General features: G+C 42.1%; 1 long non-coding RNA gene across 1 annotated transcript; it reads right to left on the bottom strand.

The window, feature by feature from the left end:
• Positions 1–7253: 7253 nt before the first annotated feature.
• On the bottom strand, positions 7254–9566 carry LOC101751314. Its single transcript, XR_005858934.2, has 2 exons — positions 9473–9566; positions 7254–8770 (listed from the first exon to the last, which is right to left on the bottom strand). It is a non-coding gene; the product is annotated as an uncharacterized LOC101751314 (long non-coding RNA).
• Between the last annotated feature and the right edge of the window lie 17490 nt (positions 9567–27056).

The following is a 27056-nucleotide window of genomic DNA, read 5'->3' as shown; positions in this document are numbered from 1 at the left end:
GGCAGCTTCCTCTAAAGGGAATAAAGATTAGGATTTGCAGATGTCTTCATTTTCTCTGCCTCCAGTTCTAATCTCCTAAGGTGAAGTTGGCTCTTGGGTTCTCGGTAAAACTAATGAAAATAGTTTCAGTGATGCTTTTTATTTCCAGAATTGCTATTCTGCCAGACATAGAATGTTTTGTTAATCAGAAAGGTTTCCTATAGCCTGTCGTGGAAGAATGCAGAATAACAAAAGGTGTTATTTATAAGGTCTTCAGCTTACCAGAAGCAGCTGGCTTTTTCTCATAGGCCTGGTTAATGCCAAGTTTGTATTTTAATTGTATTATTGTTGACTGTTTTCTCTCTCTTGAATCTTCTTTCTTTTTCTTTTTGCCAAAAGGACAAAGAAATTCCCACTTTCATTCCAGCACATGTGAACTGAAACCAAATTTTAAAACCTTAGAAATACTCATCAAAAGAAACTGCTGTTTTCTGGCTAGTGCTAATCAACAGTCCTAAGTATACGTACTCTTAGAACAATAATCCAATACAAAAAAGGAAAAAATCTTGAAGTGAGTGTAAACATTGTGCTGCCTGCAAACCAGTCCCAAATGCATTTTCAAATACATTCCCCTGTCATTGCTCGGGATGCTTCCTAATGAGTTGACAATAAGCCAGTGACAGCCTAGCACAACAAAAGTTGAGTGCTTCCTTTTTTGGACATTCAAATATTCCCTATTGTTTCATAACTGTTAGTAACACTGCCTCTGTGCCTTTGCTGTCCAACAAGTCTGCCTCTCTCAGTGACTCATTCAGGTTCTGGCACTGTGTGGGATCAAGGAGAAGCATTAACATCAAACATTTAGTGACATAGGAAGAGAAGAGGAAGAAAGATGAACAAATCTGTTGTATTTTCTTGAATTTGGTGAGTTTTCCACTTATATGGGAAACTTAGGATACCTGGGGTAACCACACTGAATTCCCTGGATACACAGAATGCTGAGATCCCAAAGAGCATAAGTTAGAGAACGCTACGTCATTTCATGTTCTTCCTATTAAAAAGATCATTTATTTCAATAGTATACATTACTTTTGTTTTCCATGCTACGCCTTGGTTTTCTTTGCTGTCTTCCATAGAGTGAAACTTCATAGCTATGGAATGCTGCAGCTGCTGAGTAACATTGCTCTTCCAGGGATCCAACAGCTAGCTACTGATTTGTAATGACTTCACCTGTCTGGGATGTGCAAGAACACTCATTTTGAGATGGTTATAATCAATGCATGCCATAGTATATATATTATCTGTAAAACCCTCTCACTTAAAAGGCAAGAAGAAAATTCATAGAATGGCTTGGGTTGGAGGATCATCTAATTCCAAACCCCAAGTCATCTTTGTCTCCATTATTTCACTCTGCTGATTTCATTTCTCAGAGCTCCATGGGATAATTATCTTCCTTGTCCTCCTCAATTACAGAGCCTTTGGCAAGGCAAGTAGGCCTGAATAACATACAGTGCCTTCAAGAGTTTAGCCGAAAGTTAGTCCATAATCTTCTATTCCCACACTAGTTTCACACAGGTCCAACATTTCTGTGTTAAAGAGACATCTCTACTCTACAACTTGAAAGAAGCCTCAAAACACCAGTGAAAGAATTTTTCAGATAGCATGGACCTGGTTCTCCCTCTTGATAGAGTGCCAACATTTTAATGAAGTCTTATGGAGAATGGAGTAACACAACCCTGACACTAACAATCTAAAATTGACACAAGTGTTCTGTATATTTTATTAGCTCTTAAAACTAAAACAGTAAAAGTAGTCTTGAGAAGAGACAGAGAGGTGAAGAGGTCTGAATAAAACTGAGAAGAGACTGAGTTTGGTTTATACAAAACAATAATTTCCTCAACACATTTCTTGACTATATGTCACCCTGAACTCCTGTAAAAAGCATTCTTTCATTTCTGCTCGAGACATCCACTGAAAATATGCCAAAGGGGGTGGAAGGGTGGGGGCTTAAATATTTTAAATCTATTAAATAAAATAACACTTTTGAAATACTAAAAAACATATGGAAATGTGTTTCCCCACATATGGGAATTCAGCTGTTCCCAGGAACAGCCTGGGTGTCAGGAGACCAGAACAACATATGAAGAATGTATTAAACAAATGATGGAAGGAGGATTGAATAGCCTGGGGAGTTGGAAAAATATTACATAACTTTTCATCTTAAGTCCACCCCAGACTGACAGTGCAAATGAAAATCATTAGACTCCAAAGACAGTTTGGTGGTCCATGTGGAATCACTTGGTGGTTTCTCTGGAGTTACTAATAGACAGCTTTCTACATCACAGAAACTTCCATACATTTATCACTCTTTTCAGCAGTCTTAGTGGAAGCCAAGAATAAGGGTTTAAGAGAGAAAAACATTTAAGCATATGCTTAAGATTAAGCACCTGCTCAAATACTTTGCTGGATGAGAGCCTTAAAAACTGCACTGCTAATACATGTGGTAAAGACATGAAGAGTAGAAAGGAAAGCTGGAGTGTTTATGTGGTACCTGTTCTGGAAAGGGCTTTATTTTCATTAAATACCTTTTAGCAACATCACATTGTATTTTAAAAAAAAAGAAGAAGAATCGAAGTTACATACATATATATATATATATAAAAAAAATAAACACAGCTGATGTATAGTCAATAAAGGACTATCAGAAAATAGCAAACATATCAAACATATCTTGTGCTCTCTCTCTCGCCAGGTGCTGATCATGCGGAGTCCCCTCACATGCATGTATTTTCACAGTTTCAATTAACAGATCCCATCATACTTTCCAATGTAAAAAAAAATGAAGCAACTTTCAGGCGAGACAGTAAGCGTATGCAGCAAATTACAGTACCAGATCTCACTTGTGTTCTACCAGTAGCTACAGTTGTATTACCACAGTGCAGATACATCTACATTGTTTCCAGTTTTGGAGCCAGTTGAAGAGTCATAGGTTTCTCTGCTAAGTGGTGCATTGTGTGGGACAGGTATATCTCCCTCTTCCCACATCAGGGAATGGAGCTGCTCAGGGTGTGACCATGCAAGGCATTGCCTTAAGTGACAGAAGCAGAGTGCTCATCTGTCCAGCTTTAAGGTACATCCCTTTTTTCATTCATTTGACTTGTATCTGCAAGGAAGGCGGAATGTATCAGTCCAAAATCAAAAAGTTTGCGAGAGGTAGCGGGATCGATGCCCGCATTCTTCTTCTCTTCCAGACAGGTACCCGGAACTAAAGCATTTGCTCTTTAACTCCCAGTACACTGCATGATGTTGTGATGTGGAATACTGATAACCAAAAATCATAAAACCATGACAATGAGTTTGAGACAAACTTGAGTACACTGCAGAATTTACACTAATACCAAAAATGGAAAAAAAGAAAAAAGAAAAAGAAAAAAAGATTAACCTTTCTAACTTACCCAAAGACTGAATTTAATCACACCCCCAAAATAAAGGAAATATTTGGGCCATAATTATTCTTCAATTGCTCTGAAACAGCATTTGAGTACTTGAAAAAGAAATATGTTTCCACCTGGCTACTGAGTTCATATATTACATTATGCAGCTAAATACATTAACGATAAGATAGCCTTTGATCACCTTTCCTCACCTTGTCTGCCAAAGCAATCTAAGAATCACGGGAGCTACTACACTTTGTCAGTCTGAAATGCATGGAAAAATTAAAGCATGTATTGATTGGCTCTTTTAGTATGTACCAGATGTTATAAGTTACATTAATGGAAAAATCTTATACAATTTTTAGATTTCAGGATGGTAAAAATTAAGAAGATAAAGGAAATGTGTTAATATTTCTTCCATTATGTGCTTTTTTTAATGCCAGTGCTGTACAATTAGCCTGAACCACTCCTGTTTTTATGACCAAAAGCATTAACTGTATGGCAAAGCAAGGAACTGATGACAAATTCCCTGGTCATAAAATGTTAATCTTACTTTAAAATACAGCATGATGGAGCAGGAAAAAATAAACACCAAAACCAACAACACAACCAAAAATAAACAAACAAAGACTTGGTTCTAGCATTTATGTATCACAGCTCACCTTCCTGCTTTCACTTCTCACTTTACCTAACAAAGTTACACTATTCCAGTTCCGCCAAATTCTCAAGCATAAAGGAAGCTGAAAGCACAGTATCACAGCTTGTCTTGAAGAACAGATCTCAAGGGTGCTTGTAGACAGGTTCCAGTCCAGCACAGGAGGCTAGAGTGCATCTGGGTGGATATAACCTTTTTCATTGCTTTCCCTCGTCAGCACAACCCTTCAGCCCAATGCCCTACAACTTTCCCTCCTGCATTCTGTCTCCTGATTCATCTCTGCCCAACCAGTGCTCAACCTACTTGCCAGGCTTCTTGGCCTTGGTGCTCTTCCCAAACCAAGGATGAAGTCAGTCCCAGAATTAGACTCTCTCTCCAGCCCCTGTCCAATCTCAGCCTCTCTGCACTCTCCTTTCCTGGCTTCCCCTCCAGTTTCTTTGCCAAATCAAATGTGGGCCCCCCCTCCCCCATTATCATTCCTCTCTCCTTGGGTCAGCTTCCACTTCCTCTGACTCCATTTCATTACTCTCCCTGTCCTTATCAGTCCCTTTCCTCTCCCCATGGTTGGCACAGCTCCCTCTCCTCATGTTACCCAGACTGACAACACCGGGGAACATAGGAGCAAAGACCAAAGGCTGGAACCGTCACGTCCCTCCATCTTGTCACAGCACAGTGGGAAGCCACCTTCACCAGGAAGGCCTGGCTCTTTGGCAGGATGGCAACACAGGCCAATCCCAGCTGCTCTGACCTGCCAAAATGCCACCAGCTGCCCACTGTGAGAGTTTGAAGCCCTTGCTGAAATTCTGGAAGTCTTCCATGAACAGGCACAGGGCAGATTTTTTTCTCTGCACTTGTAACTTCGCTGACCTTCATGGGTGTTTTACTTGCCACTGGGCACATCCCAAACATGAGAGGTTAATCCTCTCCCAAGTTTCAGCTGGCTGTTTCAAAGCAAAAAAGTACCAAAGCTATCCAAAGACGACAATTACCTTACCTTCGTAGGCAAAAAGGTTTTATTTCTCACGTTGAGGAATGTTTCAACTGCTTTGAAAGAAATTTTCTTTCACATTCATAGGCCAGCACTTGACATGAAAAACTTCTCACCAGCTGTTACTGTGAAAGGTTAAGAACTACTGACAAGAAAGTTCTGTAGGTGACACTCTTGATAACCCGCAGCCATTCAAATTTGGCTGGTTATACCCTGGCTACCTCACTATTTGACTGAAAAATGTTGCCCAAGTCTAGAAAGGCTCCTCCAACCCACCCACTGCTGCATGATTTCATGAGGCCAGTGCCAAAGTACCCAGTTCTTGTCAGCTTGCAGTTTATCAAGAAACCTAGAATAGAAAATGTAGGAAGACTCTTGTTGCCTTCCATAAGCACTGTGACAAGGCTCTATGACATTAATTACAAAGCCTGAAACAAACCAAATAGTGCTCAGGCACTGCAAGGCCACACTGGAGGGGCAGGTATTAGTAGCTGTAGGTAGCAAGCTGCAAGTTTTAGGAGACCATGATGAAAAGCGTAAGAGCATTAAAAAAAAAACATGATTCTGAGCTGCTGATCTTCCACCTTAGTGTAGAAACTGGACAGATCAATATGATGGAAAAGGCATTACCACAAAGGTATGATGACCAGCATGATAGAAGGGAACTATAAAGGGAGGGAAGAAGATTGTTTACCCATACCAGAAGATTCTAGGTTGACAGGGGAACATTCTACATTCTACTTGTAGGAATCACTGCAAAAATTGTTTCAGGTCAACTCACTCATCCTTTGAACTCCATTCCTGTCTAGACTCTGTTTCCTTTCTAGATTTCAAGAGAACACAAAACCAGATAGATACACAAAACATTGTCTGAAGTATGCACATGGTTCACAAGACCACCCCTCACATACAAAACGAAGCTATAACACTATTTAATATTATAGACTGATTCTGCAGTCTCATAGAATGTAGGTCCTCAGAGGTAACCTTAATTCTATCTTACCACTGGAATTACTCCCAGTATAACTGTTGTGTGGTGAGGTGGAAATAAGGCAGCATGAAGCATGCAGGTGTGCTATGGGCCTGGTGGCAGAGCCAGGAACCTGCAGCAGTGCCACCTGTGCTCTGAGCACCAGGTGCATGACACATCAATCTCCCCTCTCTCAGGGTTAATAGAGACCATGCCACCCTGCTGGTAGAGTGCACACACTGAACAATCCCAATGAGAGTAAGGGAATATGCATACTAGCTCCTACCTTTTCTGTTAATCTTTTGTGACCTATACCAGCAGAGTTTCTTCCAGTGAACTGGAAAAAAAAACTAAGGAAAAGATTTAAATCTACAGCCAGATGCTAAGAGCACTTCAGCTGACACAGTCAGATGTCTTCCCTCTGTTTCCCAGCTCCAGGTCATGCCTGAGGGGACAAAGAGACACAGTCCCAAGTGAGTCAATTATGAGATATCTTCCAGCAATCCAGCATTTGTTCTGGGGATAATAATCATGCGGAAATGAGGAAGAAGCAACAGGGGCTAGTGAGAAACCTTGGCTTCTGCAGCCCCAGAGGAAACCAAAGCTCTGGCAGCCCCTCACAGATCCAGCAGAGAAAAAGATGTGTGCCTAGAGAAATATGGCCCCTTGGACTGTTTCACCTCAGTCCTGCCTTCCTGTTCTTGCACAAATACAAGAAGGACATAGAAAATTGCGGAATGTGCAGGAAGGAGTTAAACACCACATACAAGAGTGCCCCCTAGTTTCATCCAGGACACTGCGGGTTTATTACACAAGTTACATGTCATCATTTTTCTTTGAAAGTTGACAGGCTGTAGGCCAAGCACTCTTTAGAGGAAAAAAAAAAGTAAAAAACAAACTTGTTACACACAAGTTCTCCTCAAAACTTCTTACTTTAAGCTAAGTGCCAAAAAAACATGCAAGTGCCAGCCAATGACTCATCTTTTAAAAGCCTGGCTTTTGGAAGGTGGTTTTTACTTCAGGAACTCAGGATTGCTTCTTACACACTAAGCATTGTGGGATCAATAATTACGCTAGAAAAAAAAGTTAAAAAAAAAAAGAGGTAGTTTAAATATTTAAACATCAGTCATCTTCAGGGGTTCTGTTAACTAGAAATACGGGGGAGTTCCAAGAACAGGAAAAAGCAGAAAGGCCAAGAGTGCGTCTGATGACTCAAAATAGCCAACATTCACTTTATATTGCTTTAATACTAAAACATATTTAAAATCATTTTGATCTCTCTTTAATAATGGAACCAGACACATACATCACATCGCCTTGGAAAGAGTAGAAATACTGTATCTTTTTTTTCTAATGTGGATGCAAATGGAAAACATATGATGACATTCCATCTCTTCTTCCCCTGTGTTATGTTTCACCCATTTCTCAACACGTTGCACACATACGGCCTTCATTAGTGTTGAAGTTACATGTCATCATTTTGCCATCACGCAAGCCAAACTTCTAAAGTGCTCTTTTGCTTCTAGGGATTTCCTTATTTACACACCACATAAAACCTTATTTATGCCACAGTGAAAGCATGTGGGAGCATGGAAGCCTGTACACAGGTGAGGGTAGGGAGGAGGAAGGACAAGATCTGCTTTTAAACCCAATGCAAGGAAGGATCGATCCTGGCTGAAGGTAATGTTGCCTATCAGCCCCATCAGGACAGTGGCTGGACACCTCAGTCAGAAATCCACTGGAGACAATAAAATAAGTGGCAGAGCAAAATTCAGGAAGCTGAGGGGAGGAAAAGAAAAAAAAAAAGGAAAAAGAGGTATTTAATATGGAAGACTCTAAACAGGAATTACTTCTTCCTACGTTTGATGCAGGCTTTCTGGCATAGCATTCAGGCTCTTTTTCCCCTCTTACTAAAGTAACAATTACGACTTGTGTGGTGCTACTCTCAGAAGCTGCTTATAAACACAGTTCATATCTTATGCATGCAACAATCTGACAGCATGCAGGTGCCCTTGTCCATGGGTGTTCTGGGAGAAATATATATAGCTATCTGGTTATTCCAGAATTGGTGACATACCAGCCTGACACTGCAATCTGTTAAGAAGTAGTTTTGAAAGAGTCTATTGACATGATATAGATTTTTTTCCAACATAAGAATAGCTATCAGAATTATTTTGGATCTCATCTGCTCTTCTTTCTCAAAGAGAAACTAGCACAAAAGGTTTCAGAGTAAGATCAAGGGTCCTTGGTTTAGCTGGTTACAGAGAGGATTATTCCTAACTACCCATCTGAAGCACTGTTTAGCAATTAAACTGCACACCGTAACTCTGGGCCATTTTTATCCATTGCTGTGTTCTAGAGCAACTGCTATAAAGACCATAACTTAACTTTTCCACACGAATCAACCAAAAAATGAAAAATTTATCCTATCCTGGAAGGAAAATAAAAAGAAAGAACACTAAACCAGGCACTATATCCTTTTAGCCACAGTTCAGTTTTAATTTCCAAAAATGAAGAATTTCAAATCAAGCTACTGAGTAGGGGTTTGCCTGTAGGGCAGAGGTGGCTCATTTTGTGGCAGGCTTCAGGTCTCCGTTATTTCCTGCTTAACGACCCCACCTTGCAGAGCCCATCCTCGCAGGGCTGCTGCTCAGCTTCCTACACTAGGTGGCATGGAAGGACCAGGTTTCTCCACCCCCACCACAGGCGATGACAGGCGATCCTGCTGCACTCTTACTCGTGTTCTGCAGAAACGATTATTTTTTTAAAATTAATCACCTGGCAATTTTATCGGGCTAGATGCTGAAGCTCTTCTTCTAGGGGTTGTTCCCTTGTGACTTTTCCATTCTCTCTGAATATTGTGCTCTTCAATGTCTTTTGCACCTTTCCCTCTTAACTTTCCAGTATCACTTGCCTTTCTGCAGCCAGATATTATATATTCTAACACTGTACCTTACCCAGTTAAGTCTCAGTTTTCCCATTAGTCTTACCCATTACTCTACATTTATACATGCCAAGAAACAGCACTGACATCTTTGAACTTTTACAATTCACAGGGGAGGAACCTGGAAGCCTGCATCCAAAAATACTTTCAGCTCCTCTGAATCACAGCACTTTAGATGTCTGAAATAGTCAGACTCCTTGAAGAGGTCAATTTGCTTCTTACCTTGCTCAACTTCTAAGCTGATTACTGCAAATTATTGACCCTATAAAGCAACCAGGCTAGATAGATCCATCAGTGCTGTCACTGGGAAGGGCAGCGTTGCTCAATACTGAGATTGCAGTAACAGAATAAAATGAGCCCTGCTACAAACCTCCTCCCCCCCCCTTCTTCCCCCTGTCCCATGCCTTAAAAAGATGCATAATGAAAACCTTCACACTCAAATCAGGATGTTCATCTGGCCCTAAATTGTTTTGATGCAGAATACTTAAAGTACAGCCATTACCTTATATTATTTCCTCTCCACTGTCACCAGAAAGCACCTCATTTCTACCTGGTGGTTTCCAATACCACGTGAACACAAAGCTGTTCTCATTACCTCACAGTTCTCCCAACATGCTATTTAACAGCTCCCCAGTGAACAAACCCTGCCCATGCAGAGCCCACCCAGTCCATATATGCAATCTGCCTTCCCCTGCCTGAGGGAACAGCAGGGGTTAGGTTACCTCTTGAAGTGCTTTCCACCCTTGTTTCTACGATTCCCTGAGGAGAGGCTTATCTCTGAGGCAACATATTGCAGGACTCCAGGGTTACGATGGTGAGAGTGTTCATGCCAGAGACAAGGAGGGAGGTGTTAAGCATTAATGGCAGAGGCCTGACTTTTCAAAGGAGGAGATCTCATGATGTGAGTAAGATTGAGTCACTCTGGTTTTGTCAAAAGGAGGTTCAATAGGAGAGCTATCCCAAGGTCGTTGGCTATATTCTTAAAAACCTGATTCCTCAGTTACATCTGCTTAATTCTGATTTTCCCTACCTCTCGCACTCTGCCATACTGAACAGACACCAATTCCCTTCCTCTCTACTGTTTTTCTTTGCCAGGCACAAAGAGAATCAGACAGACCACCCGTACCAGGAGCAGAAAAAGAAACTATTAAAAAAACAACCGCAGGAGTATGTTATTCCCTTGTTTTGATTCAAGGAGACATCTAAATGAATCTACTCCACGGCCATTATGAATGCCTGTGTTTCATCACTTGCAAAATAATAAGCACCACTAGCACTTTTCAGTTTCCATGGTATCCACATAAGTATATTTTCTGGAAGAAGAGTTCCTGTGAGAAGATATAGATTATGGCACTGTCCCCACTTGGCACGGGCAAGCCCATCCATGTTGCATGAAAGGCAGAAGGCAGGGTTACCTCACAGCTCCCTTCTGTCTGTGTACTACCTTGTGGTTCAGAAAGGGGAGGAAAAAGGGCTAAGAGAAACTTCACAAAAATATTGGAACAGACAAAATAAAATTGAGGCACTGGGGTGACCACGTAGAAACAGGCACTGTCCTCAGTTCCATCAGTGCAAGTGTAAATAAGAGCTAGAAATTACACATAGGTCACAAACACTTGACAACGTGAAATACTATGAAGTTTTAATCTATGCTAGCACGGTGAGACCATTCATAGCTGCTCAAGACTCATGAGCAGAGAATGTGGTCATTCCATTCTTGGGATCATAAAAATTTACTACACGCCTTCATGTGTTCTCCCTATATAGCTCCGTTTTACCTCACTGGCAAAACACAGCCAGCTGGAGCTACAGCTCTGATTAACTGAACGCTCAAGATGCAAAATGCAGTCTCCAGAATACATCATATTCACAGCAATATTCTGACTGTAAAAAAGGCTTGACTTTTTAATCTGTTCCAGAGATGCAGATAAATGTAATGCGTCAGAAATAGGGACCACCTACACATCAGATCACACTTACGAGGATAATGTATGCAGGCATACAAAATTGCCAAAGAACACAAAGCCACCCAGAAAGGGGTACTTCCCCAGGCTGACAGGCTTATGCCACATTTCAATGACTTCATAAGGCAGCCTGGTGACATTTGGTTTCAGCAGAGCCACCTGAAGGGATGAAAACACACTGTTCTTGGACAGTTAGTACCAGGGACATTATGATTTTCAAATATCTTGCCAAAAGACAAAGCCAGGAGCAAACAGCATTGAAGATTAGAACCTACTTACTTCAAAATCATAAACAAAAACCAAAACCAACGAATAGAAGCTACCTAGTAGAGATGCTGAAACAGCTCCATTAATTGCCACTTATTAAGATTGCCAAACACTTTCAGAGGGAGAGAGCTGAAATGTTTTTCTGGTGTTTCTAAAACAAGGGAAAGAGAGGGGAAAAACTGAAAGAGGAAACACAGTTCTGAGAGGTGCAACTGAGATAGAAATTTAAATGTTGCCACAAATGGGCTCACTGAAGCCCAAGGCAAAACTCTCCATCTTGGAAACTTGCAGAGGATCTTAAAAAGATTCTGTGTGTTAAGATAAAGAGCACCAAAATGAAAAGAATCTAAAAACAAAACAAAAAAAATACCCCACAACTTGGAAATGAAACAAAATGGAGTATTCAGATCTAAGTATTTACTATCTCTCTAATCCAGAGAGAAGTGAGTATTGATGAAAACATAACTTGGTATAGAAAATTTCTATTGCAGGCTTACCTCTCTAGTTCCACATATGAGGAAGAGAAGAAAGGAGAAATAAGGGTCTTCCCATCATCAGTGCAGTGACATCAAGCAATTTCTTCATCTTTCTCAATAACCTGAAACACTATTCTTGCCTGATTTCCCAGAGCTTATCTGAAGAGCACTCAAACACTAGCCAGCTTTGCTCAGTTCAAATAGAATCCTGCAGTAAGAAACAGTAGGAATTAGAAAGATATAGCAACAGTCCTAACTACCACTATATTTTATCCAGATTCTCCACATGCAATTTATACACCACAGTCACTCCAGTGACTGAAACCTTAAGCTAAAACTGCATCATAATTAAGCCCTGGGCTTAGATCTGTGCCCCCTCACTTCCCAGGTGAGCACTCTGGTCCCTTGGGGATCCTTTCTACTCTTGCTTTTAGCACTGATTAGGAACAGCTGCAGGAGAAGGGCTTGGAAGTACCCACCTGAGACACAGAGGCACTTAGGGGCTTTACTGGGAAGTACTGAATGCCCATTCAAAGCTGTGGTGCTTCTTTTAAAGGCAGGTTTTAACCTAGCTCTTCCATCTTGCAGATGACTATCCTACAAGTGGCTGCTAGGTCACTTTAAACTCTTCTGGGTTACCTTAGGCAGTCCATTTGAAGTTAATCTTCTTGGAACAAACTGCTTTTAATGTTTGCTAGAGCTGAATGTGAAAACGACCCACGCAGCAGGGAAGTGGTTGTTTGGTTCCTAGACTGTGTGAACATAAAATGCTGCACACAAAGTGGATGTCTCATTGGAAGAGACCAAGGAGCAACGCTCCAAACCATGAGCAGACACGGCCACCTTACAGGGGATTACTAAGAATGTTGTCCTGTGTGGCACGTGCACACATTTCTTCCGAGAGATGGAAACTGAACTAGTTCTCCAGTCCCGATGCATGTTCCACCTCAGCTTCTGTGAATCTGGCATTTATTTCCTTCATCTGCAAGTACCCAAATGAATGTCTTTTGAACACATTCGATGTTCTTAGGATTTCCTTTCCCAAGAAACAATTTTTGTTTTAATTTTTTTATTTTATGGTTTTTGTGTGCGCCTTAGAATGAGGGCATGAGTTGGCAACAGAGCCAAAACAATCACTTAAATGCACAGCTCTTCTGGTGGCAGATTGTTCCCTGTAGGAGATCACCGGTTGTTCTTCACGTCTCATGGGTGTTTCAGAAGTAGTTCTTCAGCAACTACTAAAAAAAAAAAAAAAAAAAAAAAACCAACAACCAGAAAGGAGGGTTGTTTTCCATATTCAGAAAAGAGTATTCGTGCAATCAGAAAAAAATATTGCATTAATTTAATTTCTGTGAATGGTACACAGATACTACGGGCAGTTGGAGTCTTATATATTTATATAACACATAATTACTTAATTCAATTATTCAAAGAAAATTACTTCACACCCCCGCAAAATACTCTGTGTCTTGCTAAGGAGACAGATATGCCTGGTTTTACGCTCAAGTAATGTCACCTCCAGCTGAAGCTCATTTATTAAAATACCAGAATACTGCAGTATAATGCCTATTGTAACACCCACCTCCCACACACACGGGGCAGTGTGCTGCTTATAACAAAGAAGGCATTCATAGCTGTTATCTTGAAAGGTAGTAGGGGCGATAAATGTATTAAAGGAACCAAAGAAATGTTCACCTCACCAAAGAAAAGATAAGATAGCTTAGGGGTGTTTTTTCACTGGAAGCTGAGGTGCCTCCATACTTGGTATCCTAGGACCAACTTCCCTCACACTGTCAAAACCTTTATTGTAGCTTTGAACTTCACCTGACTTTACATCTATCAGGAACGCCAAATCCAAAGACTTTACTCTGAGTTCCCAGAATTAAATTTGGGCCTCAGCTCTTTGACTAAGCCACCTGACAGCTTCACCCAATGCTATTACCACCAAGATACTGCCACCAGTTCAGGCTGTCTCTCAAGCAGGAGCAGGGCTCCCAAGAGCCCTTTGGTTTGGGTTAGACAGATACTGGTGACCGGATCACTGCTTCTCTGCAGATTAGTGCCGGCTGCAACTTATGTTCTTATTATCACTACAGCAGCTCTCTGTCTATTAATATGCCTTTTGTGCAAAATTCAGTCTGGCACTTTCAAGAAGGAAAAGGTGGTAATGAAAAAAAAAATCCCAAGCTCTTAAACTCAACTCCATATCAGAAAAATTATTGAGAGGGAACTACAAATTCTTGGGACAGAATTTAAAAAAAAAAAAAAAAACCTGATAAAAAACAAATAGCCTCATTTTTACCAGGTCACCCCGTCCTCCACTGCTTTTGCTGAATATTTAAGAAAAGATAACAGATTTCTAGTGCAGCAGCCTGACAAACGGCAATTTCAGTGAGAGGTCAGCCCTTCACATGGGCCACGTAAAGTGTGCCACAACCTGCTTGCCTAGTTGGTAGCTGAAGGTGCTCAGCAGGTCTAACTGCAAAGGCAACAGCTTTGCTTTCTGAGCTCAGATACTGTGTTATTCAGAGCAACCCGCAGACTCTTGTGTGTTGAAACTCGCGAAGCCCACTGGGACTGAACCAGGGCGCCAGCTGCTTCCAAATAGGAACAACCAGATTTAGGGGTTTTCACAGTAGCCACAGGACAGAGATTAGCAGTTATGAGCTCCATCCAGGTCAGACCTTCTCTTTTCCTTCAGTGAGCTTAACCCCTCAAGAACAACAGACTCACGCTTTGTCTTCGTGCTGTGTCCTGTCAGTGCTCACAGGAGGCAGGAAAACCTAACGTATGCTGTATGAAGTGGCAGAAACATGCACATTGTGTAACAAATGTCTGTTGAAAGGAGATAAAGAGACAGAGTGATTTCTTTCCCTTTTTCACCCGTGTCCTCATTCCCCTCCACCCTCACACCCGGCTGTCTGGGGGAGGTTTCACATTGCATTAGTGTTACCGCCTGTGCATTGGCCTTTGCTGTGCCACTGCCGCCGGCTACCTGGCAGCTGGGACAGGGAGAGCCTGTGATGGGCAGGACGGGGACCCTCTGTGGTGACAGACCCTCTGCCTGAGGCAGATCTGTGGGCATGGAGCAGCCACACCGTGTTACCCCTCTGCCCATCACCAGTTGCCACTTCCAGCTGCCTTCAGTTGGGTATGTAGGGCAGCTTTGGCAGCTCTCAAATCTCATTGTTTTGATACTGATGACCCTTGGTGAGACCTCTACCCTCAGCAGTGAAAATAAGATAGCTTTCTCTTTTTTTTTTTTTTTCCAGGGAACACCATCATGCGTGCAATGCCTCTTGTATATAACCTCATTAAAGGAACTCATCTAACTCATCTGTACTGAGGAAACTCTCACCTCCCCCAAAGGCAATGACTCAAGATACTAATCAGTGCAATGAGGATGTCTGAGGGTTTTTCCATCCACCACTTCAGCCTGGGCTATACTTTTCCTTCCTCCACTACTGCAGCCACAAAGGCTGTTCTTGATTTGCAAAGGAAGACATCCAGCCACCACTTGTGCTGACTGCCTCAGGTATATATCAATTTAAACAAAGTGACAAATAATTAAATGTGCCCTGGAGCACACCTAGAAGGGGCTATATTCTGCTTTACAATACCCTTCCCTCTTTAGTGCTTTTTGCTTCGTGTCCTTATTTTGCCTTTGCAGCCCTCTAGAGTTTGAGCAGAAGGAGGCACCGTAACTAAAGAAGACTTAAAGAAAATAAGGCTGCTGTATTTGGCCCAGAAACATCCTCAAAGCTGCTGACCATCTCTTTCTCTTAAAGAGATGAGAAAGGATCACCGTCAGGAGTCAGAAGTATGCCTTACTAGGGCCAAGCAATATAGCACCAGCTGAAGTCTGTCTGCTCACATCTCTGAAAATAACGCTGGTGAGTTCTGAACTTTCTGGTGTTACAGGCAATGAAGAAACTGACAGCAGCCACACAAAGGAGATGGGGATTTTCTAGAAAACAGAGGGCACCTCCACTCCCACTTACTTTCCCTGATGGTCCGTGCCCTGGTCCCTCAGGCCCAAGTAGCGAATCCAGTCAGAGCTTACTGCCAACAATACCAAGACACCTCTGAAAGGTTATTATTAAAAGTCATTCATTGCATTAATTCACAACCCTAGTTTAACGTCAGCAGACCTTTATCTTTTAGCCTGAGGGTTATGCTAGCTCCTGCAAGCCAAAGCCCAATCATAACAAGTGTCTTGGATTGTAATTACAGGGTGATTTCCAGTGATACCAACTACCTATTTTGCCTCCGTGCATTTTTGAAGGCTAAAGGTTGCCTCCGTATTACAATGCCCTTGTGTCTACACCAGAAAAAAAATAAATAAAAAAATCCTTTAATAAACAGATGTATTACTGAAAACAAAATGTTACAAATAAATGAAGTGAAACACCTACACTTATGCTTGACTTAGGAGAAGGGGAACAGGGGCTTGCCAGGCCCAGAGCAGTGTGTGATGTCGGCTGGCAAGGTGAGCATTTGAGCAAATGGCTGCCCTTTCTTGAGGAGGGGAAGGGAGCGGTGTAATTTCAAGTCTCATTCCTCATTTTTTTTCAGGCTGGGAAGCTGAAACCAATTCAAGTTCCTCCCACATCTCTCCTCCACCACCACAGTGAATTAAACCGTCTTTCCTCAAAAACAATGCCTGATACTCCCTCAGCTCCTTCCTGCACCCTTCAGCTGATGAAGTAGTTAGCTAGTTCAGTGAGACACTTGAACAGGAGCTTAAATACACAGTTATGTGCTTGACTGGATCAGGGCCATCCTGGTTTGGAAAAACGTGCCTTTGAAAGTGGTTTTTCAGGGATTTAGGATGCTCTTCTAACTGAGTTCCTTCATAATTCCCTAGTACAGAGCTAGAATCTCCAGACCCTTCAAAATACTGTCATTAGGTTCTTTTATTTTTCTTCCAAAAATAAATCACAGTGAAGTTATATTTCAAGGAGCAAGCAAAGTAGCAGAGATGTATTCACATTCCAATTTACACAGAAATTAATCATGGGTAATATAATAAAATCAAGACAGCAATGCTAAATTAATGCAGGGTTGGGGGAAAAAGGTATAAATATAATCACTGTTGAAACGATCTGATGTATGTTTTCTGGTCAGGATAAACAGCTATGTTCAACCTGAGCCAAATTGCAGGAAAGCAATCATTTCCATTGACAATAACATCTTGCTCCACATTATTTTGCCATGATTATGCAAATATTTGATAAATACCCTACAGAAGGATTACAAGAAAGGCAATACTTTACTTATAAAAAGCCATACTGAACCTAAGACACAAAAAGGGATAATGAATGAGCACACCACAGAGTAATTTATTCTAGTTGTATGCTAAGTATTTTCGATGTATTCTAAGAATTATTATTTTTTCAAGAACTCACTATATACACTCTGGTATCCATAGTTTACATGATAAGCTTTTTAAAAAAAAAAATCCAAGCTATAAGAAAAAATAAACAAAAACGAAAGCAATAGTAGAGACTAGAAAGTGGAAGATTTCAAGAAAATTTTGTTAAGGGATTTGGTTGGATGTTAGAAACACATCCGACAAGATGCTCTCTGCCCATTTAAATGTTGTGGAATGCATCTCTCTCTTCAACAATGCAACTGTTGACAAGCTGCCAAAAGTCTGAATTGCAAATCCTCCAACCATGAATAAATCAAAGGAAATTCCAAGATATAACTAAGGCAGCTTAAATGACTTATTTTGCTATAGTAACTGCAAATTCTCTATGAAGATATATTGGATCTGCCACAACAAGTCAAATGTATTTAAGCCACCCTCAGCGGGTATTATGACTCTGCTGGTAAAGACATGTCGTATATAATCCAAGTATGTCTGTGGGGCCCTGATCTAGTTCCTTCCAAAGTCGGTGAATTTTTCTGGACTCAGTAAATTAACTGGAATGTAATGGCCAGTAGGCTGCAGTGTTGATCTGGGAACACCATGCGCTTTTATTTCAGAGAGTATTTATTTGGCTGGAGAAAATCTTTTCCACCTAGGGAAGGGACCTTGAGGAGTGCACTCAAGGGAGGACATTAATTCTTATTGATCAGGCTTTATCGAGTCAGCTTACCTCCCACAAATCCCGGCCCTGTTTTGGCCTGAGCTGTTAGCAGTTTGGGCTGTATAGCTTCTAGTGGCTGAGCCAAGTCAAGTGTTTGTTGGGCACTGACTGCTTTAGTTCCAAAGAGGGTGAAAAGCCCTGCTTAACTTATCAGGGAAGAAATAATCAGAAGATCCCTGTAACCCGTGTGAGGAAAGGGATATGTGCGGTCCCAGAGGTGTGGTACTTGACCCTGCTGATCTCTCCCCCATCCCATGGGATGCCAGGGGGCTGGGGTCGGCTGATCCCTTGGTTCTCTTAAACTCACTGAATAACTTAAGGTTCAAAACCATCTCCATATGTGACTTTACAAGATCTGGTCAAGAACTTTATTACTCTTCTTGGCTCCTTCCTGGATAAACTTCCAATTATTTTGTAAGGTAGCAAGTTGTTGACAACAAAAACTGATTGCTTACTTCTGCCTCAAGCAAAGGCTTGCATATATCAAAAACTAATCAAAACAAAATAGAAGTATGATCCATTGATGATTCTATAAGATATGGCTGCACAAGGGCTGTTCTTCTCTTTCATGGCTCCTTTCCTTCAGCAGGATCATCAGGACATCACCTGTCCTGTGCCAATGCTCTTTACTCTGTCTGCATCTTACGCAGTTGTTTATGTGAACTGCAACAAATTTAGTGTCACTGCTTTTTTTTTTAAACTAGGATGATGTGGGAGGCTGAAGAACAGTGTGATATTAGGCCATTTCCTACTTTGAAGGAGACAGCTTAATCTCTTTGAATTTTGTAGCTTCCCTATAGGTGATCATTTATGAAATCTTCTGGTTCGCCTTTTGGGAGTGTCATAGTTTTCTTTGATAATAGAAGTTAAATGTTGGTATGGATCAAAAGTACTGAACAAGCAGGTAATAACCCATAACTTGTGAGAGTTTTGGTAGCTGAAATCTAAAGTTTATCTCTAAACCTGTACTTTAAAACCAGATTCAGCTGATGGTTGCTTTTTCTTTTTTCCAACCTTTGCTAGTACACTATTGTAATATATGATTTATCATGTCCTCTGTCTGCTTCCAGGGCCACTTTACAGCAGCAAGCTATTTGCCTACAAATTATCTGCTCAGACTGTTCACATAAAAATACTCTTTCCTGACATTTATGACATAACAGCAAAGAAATCCAAACAGTTCCAAGGTCAACTACTACCCTAACTTTCCAGGGATTATTGCTCAAACTTTAGCTGTCCTTCTTCCAAGTTTCCTTAATGTCCACAGATTTGAAAAGCTACACAGTTCTACATCGTATTCTGTACCTGAGACTAATTGGAGGCTTCTTTTGGTTCACTTATTGTCCAGCACTGCTCTGCATGACCTGTGTCATTGCACGTCACGTTGGAGCCAGCACCCTAATTCCAAGCATTACTGCATCGCAACTCCAAAATTCCCATTTTAGTGTATCTTATGTGTCCCTTGTTTGCCCATTTTATTGGGATACAATTCCCTAAAGTGGCTTAATAGCCTTCACTAAGTTCTCAGGTGTTCTGCTACAGACAGCTTCAGTCTTACTCACCACACTAAACTGATCTGTTTACCTAAAATTTCTGTATAATTACCAGTTTCCATGGGTTTATTAAATACAGTGTTTTTTGAAAGTCTTTAAATATTTCACAGCCTAGTTTTACATCCTCCTTTCTTTCTTATTTATTTAACAGAAATTTGTACTTTCACAATTATGATGGGCTGCTGTCCAACCAGTGGTTCCTTTCACTTCCACTGAGCTACTACATGGATTCATCAATGCATTGCTCACAGCACAGAGCCTCTCTCACCATTTTCTTATCCCCCCTTCTCTGAAAGCCAAAATCTAGCTCACTAACTAGGAGCTGTTCAGAGTTTATTTAACTAAAATAAAGGTGTGCTCTTTCTTTTATGCACATAAATATGTTCCCTCACTCTCTCCAAGGGTTGCAAGCGTTAGATGAGACTTAGTCCCTTGGGACAGAATTTCCTGTGCTGACAAGAATCTCACCTCTCAGAGGAGACCAAAACTACATATAATTGTTTGAAGTTGAGTGTATCTAGTGCGCACATCAGTCTCACCATGTCTGGAGCTGCTGTTGCAATATCTGGTGCACTGCACCTTGTCAGTCACACAAGAGATCAAGTCAGCTGCAATACTGAATCCTTACGTGTCTTCAGCCTTTGGGGGATAAGCAAGAGTCCAGACACCTTATCTGTCTCAGAGCTTACTAAACAAATTCCTGAGGAGTAGATCCTCACTCTGGCACTGTTTCCTTAGGGCTAAGATCCGCAGAAAAACTACTTGTTTCTGGGTTCCAGTGCTTCAGTTTTTCAGAGTTGTCAAGGATAAGCAAAACCCTGGGTATTAAGCCATCAGGAACACCCCGATGTTACCCCACATGTGAAAAAATGAGAAGATGCATGCACATAAGTTTTCTTGTTGTGTTTTCTTTTTTTCTTCCAACTTCAGTTGAATGTCAAGGACAAACATCTTCATGGACCAGCTTTTGTCCCTTGCCCCTTGGTTCATCTGCCCTCTTGGGCATTCTTGGTAATTCACTTGCATTCAACAGTTCTGGGAGTTCCCTGTCTTAAGGTTTTCCTCCCGCAGTCTGTTCCTCAGCCGAATAAACAGATTGAGGTTTAAAATTATTCAAGAGGGTACATTCTCCAACCCCTGTCAGATCAGATCTGATCCACCCTATCTGATGACGACAGTACCCTTGCCAGGTGACAGCATTGCCAAACTCAGTTATGCACTGAACAACCAGTTTGACTTGACAGGAGACAACTTATTGCATAGAATGGGTGCATTGCAATTGTATCGCTAATTATCATTTCAAGGTCAGTGCCAGGTCCTCATAGGAATGTTAGTCCCATTCCGAAGGCAAACATAAAGATCAGCCTTCTGATAAAATGGAGTTTTCCGTATCATAAAAATGTACACAATCTATAAGCCATAAGTTTTCTTAGACAGTTTCCTCAAAATACCACATCTGCAATAGATACCAGCTGCCTCCAGCATGACAAAGTATTACAGTGTTTATTCACATGTATGTCTCATCTAATATATCTCACTTGCCTCACTATAGTGCACTGGATATTAACGTGCCACAAACACAGAGCAGAGAAGGATACAGCAAAATAAATGTTCTGTACCATGAAACAACCTATCCTCCCACAATATCAAGAAGCATTTAATAAGGGTGCAGTGAATTCTTTCTGTTACACGTGCCACTGGTACTTTGGGATATTGTTCTAAATTAATGCATCTTCCCACTCAGAAAAAAGAAAAAATAAGACCAGACTTTCTAGTTCCAACTCATTTTATATGTGCCCCCTTCTTTGTTAGAGTCAACTAAAATATCATAATGAAAGGTTTGGATGTTTACTTCATTTTCAGCAGTTAACTTCTCTATCAGGATCTTTAAATATACTCTGAGATCCCCAACAACAACTCACCTCAAATTAGAGGTTGATATGAGAGGTTTGTGTCCCACAGGAGTCAGTGCTGCAACTGATACTCTTTAATATCCTCATCAATGACATTCACAGTGGGATCAAGTGCACCCTCAGCAAGTTTTCTGTTGATACCAACCTGTAGGGTGTAGTCAACACACCAGAGTGTGGTTGGGGTGGGATGCCATTCAGAAGGACTTAACAGGCTTGAACATTGGGCCCAGGTGAACATCAGGAGGTTCAACAAATCCAAATGCAAAATTTTGCACCTGGGTAGAGGCAACCCTCACTATCAATGCAAGCTGAAGAATGATAGAAATAAGCACAGCCTGGCCAAAAAAAAACCTGGGAGTACTGGTGGATGGTAAGCTGGACATGAGCCAGAAATGTGCCCTCACAGCCCAGAAAGTCAACCATGTCCTTGACTGCATCAAAGGAAGTGTGGCCAGCAGGTCAAGGGAGGTGATCCTGCCCCTCTACTCTACACTGGTGAGGCCTATCACTGTTCAGATGTGGAGTCCTCAGTACAGGAGAGACATCAACCTGCTGGATTGTGTCCAGAGAAGGGCCACAGAAATGATCCATGGAATGGAACACCTCTCCCATGAGGACAAGCTGAAAGAGCTGGAGCTGTTCAGCCTGGAGAAGAGAAGGCTCTGAGGTGATGTGATAGCAGCCTTTCTAAAGGGGAGCTACAGGAAAGAAGGGGACAGACCCTTCAGCAGAGCCTGTGGTGATAGAACAAGGGGAAATGGCTTCAAGCTTAAAGAAGGTAGATTTTTCCAGCATATAAGGAAGAGGTCTATTAAAGTGAGGGTAATGAGGCACTGGAACAGGTTGCCTGGAGTGCTGGTGGATGGCCTGTCCCTGGAGACTTTCAAGGCAAGACTGGATCAGGCCCTGAGCAACTTGATGTAGCTGTAGTGTTTGCAGTGGAGTTGGACTAGATGGTCTTCAGAGGTCCCTTCCAACTCTAAGATTCTATGATTCTATATCAAAATGTGTACCTGGCCCTGTTCTCAGCAGCATTCTACCTCCTACATGTAGCTCTTTCCTAGAGTTCCTCTTTGCAAATTTGGATGCTTGAACTGGGTGTCACACATACACCTGCTATAATTTCATACTTCCTGCAAGGAAATTGTACCTGAATGGGGATATCATAAAAAGATGCCATAATAAGAAATATAACCTGGTATAAGAAGAGATCTTCCCAGCATTTCTGGTTTTGTTTTTATTGGGTTTTTTAGCTATAATAATCTCTCCCTAGACCACTGTCCCACACCTGAATCTTGGGAAGCTGATCTTCGCCCACTGTTCAGAGCTTTCCTCCGGGCATTTGTAGCCTGAAGGTGATCTCCCCAAGCCTCTCTGAGAGGCCTCCAGATTTGCATGTTGATGTGAACAAACACTCCAAAGCCTGACATTTTTCTTGCACCTTATTGCCAGCTGCCAGCAAACTGTAACTAGGCTGGTGCCAAAGGACAATCATGAAAAATTGTACCACTGAGGCAACTGGAATGTGCTTCATGATTTTTCCTCCACTGACTTTAGCTAACCCAGCTTTCAGCTCAGCAGTCTGAGAAAAAATGCTTTCTCATTCAAACAATAATATCCAATTTGCCCAGTCAGGCTGCCACAGCTCCATAAGCCTGTGCAATTGCACCCTCCCTTCTCACCTGCGCCCATCAGCAAGTAGCTCACTTCTCAGTGTGGATGCTGAATTTTTCTGTGCCTACTCTGTATAACGTAGAGGATATTTTTGTGGGATTATTTTTGTACCATTTCTCATCCTAATGCCTCAGACTGCTCTGCAATCATTCGAAAATGTAAGCTTTCTGTGACACTGTGAGTTTCCAACATTGAGAGTTATGATAGCATCTGTCATCACAGTATTATATTTTGGTGGGATGGAAACAAATAGATTTTAAGTGACTTTCTGACAAGGAAGGTCATGAGACTAAAGCTCTATATAGTTAGCTGAAGCCACAGATAGCCTTAGGACAGATATATTTGTTCCACAAAAGTACAGATATGGTTTTGATTGTCATTAGTAAGTTTTGTACCCACCTGTGAGCCTCAGAAAGTCAAAGCAAAACTCAGCTCAAGGCAGCTCTTTTCACCAGCTGCTCGTCAAAGTCAAGCACAGTTAAGAATCAAATCCTCTGCTGAGTTAAATTGGGATAGTTGTGTTATAGGATTTCCAATAGAAGATAGGAGGCACTCTGGAGGCCTGCTGACTGTTCCCCAGCCATCCACCGGCTCACATCTCCCCATAGGGCCAGGATGCATGCTCAGAGTGGAAATTCAGCCTCCAGCATATGGTGAAGGGTTACCTAACCTCAGAGCGTGGAAACAGCCATCAGGCTTCTTGTGCTATCGAAATAGGATTACCCATTCCAGTGACACGAGAGTTGTTCTTGGAAGGATTCACTGTCTGAAACAAAATCTTGGCCAAAAAGACAGACAAAATCTCTGACTGAAAGAACTTACAAGTTAAGGCACAGATTGTACAATGATTTTGAGTATGTTTCATCAATGAGGCCTCCGGGTGTGTAAATTTAAGGACATGCCTTCAGCTTTGTAAGACCAACCCCTCTGAAATTTCTCTCTGTGGGAGTTTGGTACAGAGACACAGTTTTTCCATCCTCCCAGCCTTTTCTTCTTATGGAGCATTCAAACACAAAAACTCCCACAGCTCTTCCTGAGGTAGGAAGCCTTTGTAGGGCATGCTGCAGAGCTCAGCTTTTCCTTTACAGTGAGCAAGGCAAGTAGGATTAGTGCACAGAAAGTAAACCCTTTCCCTCAGGAGTTGGGAGCTCCTTTTCTGGCACTCCCAGTTCTGAGCAAGTACCAAGTATTAGTCACAAGCATGAACTCCTCAACCCCCAGCCCAACTGGGGTGCATTTAATGTCACATAGTGCAGCCCTTATTAATGTTAATAAACACCCATTCAGTTAAGTAATCCCATTGATGTCATCAGCATGAGCAAGGATTGCAAAATCTAGCTGCCTTTATGTAGCACTGAGTGCTATAGGGGTGATTTTTTTCACACAGGCTTTAACTTTATCCATGTCTAGTCATCCAACTGAGCTCTGGGTTCCCAACCAAGGCTATCGATTCTGATTCACCCCAGAGGCTATGCAGTCTCCTGAGCTTTCTTCTACATTCCCAAAGGATTTATATGCATGCAATGCAACAGCCTTAATAGCAACTCTCTCCTTAGCCTCAGTCCCTGGTATCACCTTCAAAATTACTGATAGCCATGTCTCCTGTATCATTAGAATCCCAGATGCCAGCAGAAACCAGGTGCAAAAGAAGGAAATAACATTTCCAACTCAGATGTACAATTCCTAAAATGTGAAGAGTTGTGTGTATGGAGTAACGCAAGCCCCAGGAGATAGCACTTGCCTGTACTTCAACATTCACTCTGATAAGGAGGAAGGAAACATACCTCCAAGTTATGACCTGAACCCATTCCCTTTCTTCAGCTGAGACAGGCTGTTCTTATGAGAAGCTTCTCAGAGTAGCTGAGGAAGAGCTTAAACAACGGAGAGAGATTGGAGTTGGTATGACTATGTGGCTGGACATTTTGGGTGGGCTGTGGTCACAGACAAGGACTGCAAATGCATTTTCACTGAGAGGCAGGTGACATGCTAAGCTTTGTGGATCAGACAATGTGAGATGCTGTGGGACTGATAACTCCTCAGTTAATACAATAGCCTTTTTCTAAATGGAAAAAAAAAAACAAAAAACAAAAGAACAAAAACAAAAAGCAACAACAACAAAAAAACCCTGGCAAGAAGAGGGTAGTGGTTCAAGCTGTGCTTCAGGCGCTGAGCTTCCCAGCTGGAGGATGTGAGCAAGGCCCTGGGTAGCTCTTGTACATCCTGCTGGAAGAAGCCACTGCATAAAGCAGATGCCTCACAACATTTGCAAGAACTTTGCCCACAACCTGGCCTGGCTCTGCCTGCAAGGATATGCAGTAGGGCTGAGCTGCATGGCGTCCCAGCCCATGCCAACACCCCACAGTACCCAAACCATGGCTGTGGGTGCAGGGGTCGAGACAGAGAGAAGGCCTGCTGCTGGGCACTGCCTTCCTGGAAGATTTACTCTGCCTTTGTGCCCTGGTGTCCACCACTGGACATGAGTGATTTGTAGCCCAACCTACTGACTGCTGTGGCCTACACTATGCCTACACTGCTTGTACTGGATGGTTTATGGCATTGTTCAAATACACAATCATTTTATTCTACAGCACTTGAGAACGTACGATCACTTCCTTTGTCATGAGGTCTAGTTAGGCTTTGCTTAGCAGAGAACTGGAGAGCATTTGTCTTACCTCTGTAAGAGGAGATTTTATATGGGAAGGAAGAGGATCTTGCTGATTTAATAAAGGTCATAGCTATTCCCTTAGCACCTTAGGCTCTGAGTTCCCCTGTATCTTTTATTAATACAAAGTCATGCAGTGTTTCCCCTTTCAGGCTATCAACAGGGGGTTATTTTCAGTTTGTTGCTTTTCTTAAAGACTTCTACTGCATAGTCATCAGGAATGTGGCTTGTCTTTCACATTGCTGTTGCCAGTGCTGAAACACACCACCCACCGCCTCTGTGCTCACATCCATTGTTTTGTCTCCATAAACGTTCAGCAAATATCAGTGGATGTCAATGGGTGACATTTTTTTCTGCATAGAGGAACTCAGAGACACACCTTTGCTTCATCCACATTTCCACATCAGACTGCCCCTCTGCTGCCATCTGTCGCACCACAACAAAATAGAACAGAATATTGGAGGGAAGGGTCAACCTCTGACAAAGTCCTTGACATCTTATCTGGTAAACAGAGAGCAAAGAGCTGGAATAATTAGAAGAGAGATAACAGGCACAGGGCTCTGACAGAAAGAAAATGGTATTTGGGGTTCAAGAGCCAAACTCTAAAAAACTTATAGGCTTCTGTACTAAAGGCACACTTATGCTGTGGGTGCACAAGACAGCAAGGCCAGTAGCCTGCAGGCAAAGAGCAGGCAGCCTTACTAATGGTGCAGAAATGCCCCAGTCTGCCCACACCCTCTGCAACTCACTGTTCCCGTCCTCCCCTGTTTACCCGTTGCCTCACTACAGGTAGTTGGAGCTCTTGGCAGAAGATGGTCCCTGACTACTCCTCTCCCCGTGGCGGCTGGCATTTCTTTTGGCATCCAGTCCAGCCTGTGCATCCACAGGTGGTCACATGCATGCCATGCTCACAGATACGTGCAGGTGTGGTGGTGAGGCATCCACCACAGGAGCTTCTTCCCGTGCAAGGACACGATTCTGTCAGCCTGCATTTCCACAGGGCGTGGGGAACCAAATGAAGGCCAGTCCTATTCTGCCAGGAGTGGCCCTGTGTGCCTAAAGGCCACTTGGGGTTGGCACCTGGGAGTCTCACTTAGGCCCACATTAAGACACACATTGAAACCAAGAGAGAAACTGGCATCTCTGTTACAAGGAGTCACAAAGATAAAACAGCTTGTGGAAGGTATTAACAACTGATTGGAGCAAGGTGGGTGGACACATGCTATCTGAGGGCTCTGAAACACGCCTGTGCTGGAAAAAAATGTTCACTAATATGCACATGTAAATTTTTCATGAGGTGGAAATATCAGAAATAACACTATCGGCATCTGCCTGAGGACAGTTGCTACCTTCTCACAGCTATATTTTTTTTTTTGCATCTGGTTCCATTTATGACTCATACTTCCCAAACAAGCCATATGTTGCTGCAGAAGGCCTTTAACTTTGCTAGATTTGTATTGAGCTGTATTCCTGGCTGTCAGC

The sequence above is a fragment of the Gallus gallus genome, chromosome 3 (assembly GCF_016699485.2).
Source record: "Gallus gallus isolate bGalGal1 chromosome 3, bGalGal1.mat.broiler.GRCg7b, whole genome shotgun sequence".
NCBI lineage: Eukaryota > Metazoa > Chordata > Aves > Galliformes > Phasianidae > Gallus > Gallus gallus.
The sequence above is the reverse complement of the archived record's forward strand: the minus strand, read 5'-3'. Positions and strand labels throughout refer to the sequence as shown.